The sequence below is a fragment of the Sceloporus undulatus genome, chromosome 2, assembly GCF_019175285.1.
Source record: "Sceloporus undulatus isolate JIND9_A2432 ecotype Alabama chromosome 2, SceUnd_v1.1, whole genome shotgun sequence".
NCBI classification, from domain to species: domain Eukaryota; kingdom Metazoa; phylum Chordata; class Lepidosauria; order Squamata; family Phrynosomatidae; genus Sceloporus; species Sceloporus undulatus.
In genome coordinates, this window is record NC_056523.1 from 70,512,157 (window position 1) to 70,518,156 (window position 6,000).

Genomic DNA, 6,000 nt, shown 5'->3' on the forward strand with positions numbered 1-6,000 from the left:
GGGAGTGGGAACAGCCACTGAAAAGAGTAACAACTCCTGTAATTATGGTTTAAATGCCACGTAGAATGGTATATAGGCAATTTATATAAACAGAGAAAAGAAAGATATATAACTGTTAAAATGTTAATGTAAAATGAAATTATTAGACTGATGAAAACAAGTAATAATAAGAGTAAGAATGGTACATATTCACAATTTTGATAGACATATAGATTTTCAAAAACTGTCAACAATACTATGGGGCAAGGTGATCTGTAGATAGTCAAATCCGTAGATCACCAGCCTGCCAATACAAAGGGGTTCACTGTATATGTCATCCAAATATATTATTTAAGGGTAGAACCAGATCTAATAGTTTGAATTTGATTGAACATTACAAGCAATGTCTTGATAGTAAGAATGATTTGGCAATGGAACCAGTTGCTTAGAAAGTTGGTGGGGTCTCCATCTTTGGATGTCTTTGGAGTTTATCTCATTCAAGAATAAAGCATTTTACCGCTGCCATTTTCAATCCTAATTCAGGATGCAGTTGGATATTATTGCAGGGAAAATGTTGCCGTTGCCGCCACCCAACTACATCCCACCTAAAACTCAGCTACAAGCCACATTCAGCTGGCCGATTTGCAAAGTCGGGAGCTTTGAATTGAAATAATTGAAATAATCAAAACAATAGTGTCAATTTATGCATTATTCAGACAAATGACAACAACAGAAAATATTACTATTATTGGTAGATGGAATTCACTAAGGTAGTTATGAATACATAACCACTGTAGTTGCCTAGCTACATAGTACCTCCCAGTCTGACTCCCCAATCTTCATTTACTAGATAGCAGCAGCTGCTGCAATTGACAGGGGTCTGTCTACTTGTCAATCACTGAGCAGCTGACTGATGTTCCCACTCTCTCCCATGAGTGATCTTCAATACAACAGTTAGAAATTAGCCTTCACATTGGAGATTGCTCAAACAAGGGTGGGAACATCCATCAGCTGCCTCCTAATTGATAGGGGAACAGACCCCTGCCAATCAAAGTTGCTCTTGCCTGATAAGAGGGTATTGGGAGATTTTCATGGTCCCTACTAGCTTCAAAACGGAGTTGAAAACCATCCTGTTCAGAGAAGCCTTCCCAGGCATTGCATAATTGTCACTTACTATCTTATGTTCTTTTGTTGCCTGTTTATCGAACCATTTCCTGTATTGCTATGTATTGTATATGTACAGTGGTACCCCGGGATACGAATGCGCCGCCTTACGAAATTTCCGGGTTACGAAAAAAATCCAATTAAAAAAACTGTTCCGGGTTACGAAGGTTTTTTCGGGTTACGAAAAAAATTTTGGTGCTTTTCGGCGCTATTTCACATGAAATCGCGGCTTTTCCCCATTAGCGCCAATGGGTTTTTCGGCTTGCGAAGTATTCCGGGTTACGAAAGCGGCGGCGGAACGAATTAATTTCGTAACCCGGGGTACCACTGTATTATCCTACTTGAGAGTATGTATTTTCCCTGGATGAAGATTAACCTTCCATTTTGAAGCCAAGCCCTCCCTCCAGTCCATCTGCCTTGGTCCAGGCCTCGGAGGTAGAGAGGAACTGCTGGACCTCTTACCCTTTCCCGCCACCACTCCCTTCTCCTTCTGTGTCATGTCTTTTTAGATTGTAAGCCCGTCTAACTAAAAAGATTGCTTGTACAGCGCTGTGTAAATTTACAGCGCTTCATAAATAAAGGTTAATAATAATAATAATAATAATAGGTAATATGTAGAGACTGTGAATATAAATCTCTTCACTTTATTCATTTGCACCTGCTGTAGTGAGTTCCAGCCAACATCTTACATATATCCCCCTTTTCCAAAACAAGAACCCCAGGTAGTTTACAAATTAGAATAAGTAAAATACAGTTAAAAGATAAAAATGACTGGAATTAAAATGGAATGAAATGAGTAAAAAGATTTAAAAAAATTAAACATACATTTAAAAATGATAAAAAGCCTTCTAAGAGCAGTAGAATCAAAATTATACAGTGTCCTTTTAAAAGCTCTTTCTTAAAAAACTTTTCATTCTAAAAGCCTGACAGAATAAAAAGTCTTTGCCTGGCCATAGAAGCACATCAAGAAGGGAGCTATTCTAGCCTCTTTGGAATAGGAGTTGGCCTGTGTGGGACTGCAACTCCTTCGATCACTCATCATCAGCTATGCTGGACAGAACTGATGGAAATTGCAGTCCAGTAACGACAGGAGGATCATAGATGTTGAAAGATTCAGCAGCTTCTGAAGCCTTTCTCACTATTCTCTTGTCCACCAGAGATAAGATTACCACACAAGGCTTCTACAGTGCAATAGTTACATTTTTAAAGCACATGGAAACATACCAGTATTGAAGCAATCTTTATCACATTTCCACCTCAGGACTGATATGGTCCTGCACTGTATGGTGCACCAGTATCTGCACTGCCCCACTTCTGCTTCCTCCTTGTTATTGTCCTACTTTGGACATGCAGACTGGTTTGGTGGGCGGTGGGATGGAGAAAGATCAGGTGACAGGGAGTACATGGTAGAGATTGGGCAGTGGAGGAGGTGGGGAAAGAGAGACAACAAGGTTGAGATCAGTAGGGTACTGGCAGCGAAGGCCTCCTCCTCCCACCTCTTGAAGTGTGGGGCTCTTGTGTACACATTCACACAGCAGCTCCATGCTTTGGGAGGAAGCTTGCTGCTGTGTGAATGTGCACACAGCAGCTGGCTATAGGAAGGTATTGATAATCACTACTACTGTAAGCAGGTGGGAAAAGAAGAGAGGAACACAATCATGCTCTCTCACACCATGTGGCTGCCTGAGAACTGGAAATGCAGTGGAACGGACCTACTGCGCCAAGGGAGAAATGGAATAGCATTTGCGAGCCTATGGATGGGTTGTGTCCATCAATAAAAAGATGCACAAGAGTAACAAATGGAATCCAAGGCAGCATCAGGATGTGCACAACATTGTGTGAAAAGTACCAGCCAAAAAACAAAAAACACTTTGATTCATGTGTGATAATCTCTTTAGACAGAGAAGGATTAGGAACTTGACCTTTCTTTTCCTGGCTGCTTGTTTCCTCTGTCTGGAACCTATCCCAAAGCATTATGAGCTGATTACATCATCTGGTTCACCTAGGGTTATTCAAATCATTACCATTCTTTGTACAAAAAAGGAACTGTCCTGAGACTGACCCCTCCCCTTTTTTCTATCCTCTGCCATGTTCTCTCTTTCTCTCTCTCTCCATGGGGGAGGAGATGCTAGAGCATGTCTGCCTACTACTTTTACTCTTCTAGAATAGCTCATTGGGGATCAGGCTGTTCTAGCTAAAAATGGATTTCTGTAATAAATATTTCTTCTGTTGAGTATCGTGGAATCTTTTTTCTGCCTCCATTTGGTCCTTTCAAACTCATCCTCCTAAGGTGAGCCCTTTTGCGCTTGCTGGAGAAAAGGCTCTAATAGGCCTTTCTTTGCAATAAGAATCTGTCTGGTCATCAAGAACTTCTTGATGATACAAGTTGTTTGAAAGTGGAAAATTCTGTGTTCGGGGTGGGGATAGTTGACCTTTACTGCCCCTTTAAACACATATCTTGCAATATCAGTGGGCTAGACTACTTAATACTTCATTGAGAAAGTTCTGGTATTTGTTGGATTTGACCACGACATTTAGTTGAACATACTAAATAAAGGATTACTCACCCCTTGTATAATGTCACTGAATCACTAAATAGCTTTATCACATATGGTGCTTTAAAGTGCCTTACAGGTGACTAGAATATTCTTTGTCTTGTCTGTACAATTATGTCCAGAGATTTACCTGGCATTATGTAGGATTACCTGTATTGCAGAATCATTTTCTGCAATTAAAGCCTTACTCTACTGATGATTATACAATATTTTTCATTTGGGGGAATATATGGCAGTTTCTTACCTCTGCCATGACTTTCCTCAGGGTGCAAATGAAGACAATTGGCTTCTGTGAATCTTTAAACAAATTGAGAAAATCTAACTTGTTAGAGCAAAACAGAGGAACTCATACACTTTTAACTCTGCAGTGATTTGCTCCATGCTGAAAGATCTACTGCTTTTCTTGGCGGCAAGGCAAAATAAAAACAGTGTTGAATTCTCATTACATTTTTGACATAGCACTCTTATCTTAGGACTTCCCAAGCCCTATCCAAAATATGTTCACCAGATTCTGTGATCCAAGATGCAAAATAAAATGCATGGCTAAATTTCTTCAGCAGATATCAAGATATTAGTGCTGACAGCAGGGCTCTTTCTCAGTACACAGGTATAGCATTATGATTCCACTTTAACTCCCATGGCAACTTCCTGTTGAATCTTGAGATTTATCCTTTAGGATGGGTGTTTAGAATTCACAGCCAGAGAGCTCTAGTGCCTTACCAGAAAGTGCAGGGAAAATGAAGTTTTACCAAAGAAAGGCCTTTTGGACACTTCTTAAAAACTGTTTAAGAACTCTGTCACCAGATTTCGGACATAAGCAACTGTGTGAGCAACAATGCTGGCTGGGAGATGTCAAGTGTACCTAGAGAACCATTTAAATATCTGTGTTACCATAGATTTTAACCTACATCTGATTTGGGAAAGAAATTAATGTCTCCCATTTAAGAAACTGTTGCTCCCAGGATTGTTTGGTTGTCTCAGCTCCCAGTCAGAAAGTTGAAGAAGTTACAAGGAAAATCTGATAAATGAGCTTAGAGAGCAGTCTATAAAAATAACCAAACCCTGATAGCTGGCAGTGTGTTGAAAGAGAAATTGCTACTTCTGCCATGAACCCATCTCTCTTTTGCTCCAGTAAACTGATGATTACTTTTTTTTTTGCAGTTGTGTGTGCGCATGCTTTGAACCTCACCTCCCAACCCTGTGAAACTTGTTTCATCAAAGGAAAAAAATACAACAAAATAAAACCACATGTGTACATGGAAACTAATGCCACTCTAAAACCAATTTCAGTTCTCTCCCAAATTATTTTCTTCAGAAGTTAGTATCTGTCAGTTTGTTTTTATAGGTTTTCTCAGAATCCTACTGGCATTCTTGTCCTATTTCTATATTGGGTCACAGGATGTTTTCTCCTCTCTGAGATTTTTGTAACTGACTACACTGGGTGCTGGGCACATTTTTGTAGGTATGGTTGATTATATGCACATTTTCCCCTCGGTGAAATGCAGTAGCATCACTGGGGGGATGCAGAGGGTGCAGACCACACCAGCTGACACCAGAGAAGGGGGTGTGGCACCTGGTGAGTACCTCCCCACCTCCCTGCCAAATGCCATGGGCACACAGCAGGGAGGGAGGGATCCTGGAGCCCCCCCTTAGTCCCTGTCCCACATGGCTTTATTGCAAACTAAAGCTACATGTGGCAGAGAGGGAGAGGGCCCGGTTCCCCCCCGTCCCTGTCCCGCATGGCTTTACTCTGAAGTAAAGCCACACGGGACAGAGCGTTGGGAGCAGGTCCTTCTGACTCCACCGGAAGTCCCAACCCCACCCCAGAAACCCCTCCCATCCCCTGAAGCAACCCCCCCCCCCCCCCTGGTGGGCGCCCCGCTGCTGCAGGATGCTGCTGGTGAAATGCAAGTCTTAAAATATATAATTTTCCTTTTTTTTAAAAAAAATTTTTTTATATAAATTTTATTATTAAAATCAAATACAATTATTTACAACACAAAACACCATTAACTCTCATACCTAATAAACATGAAAACAACAGAAAGAGAAAATAAAATAAAATAAAATAAAAAATAACCTCGACACAACACATTCTATATTATTATGCATAATACATAATAACTTATACTACAATATACATACAAAAAACTAAACCAAATCAAAAATTATAAAAAAATAATAAGAAAAAACACCGTACACAACCATACACATTTAAAACATGACCTTCCCGTCCTTTAAGTTGAATATTTATAATATTTCACCTATTATGACTTTCCTTTAATTACTCTTATATTTCTTT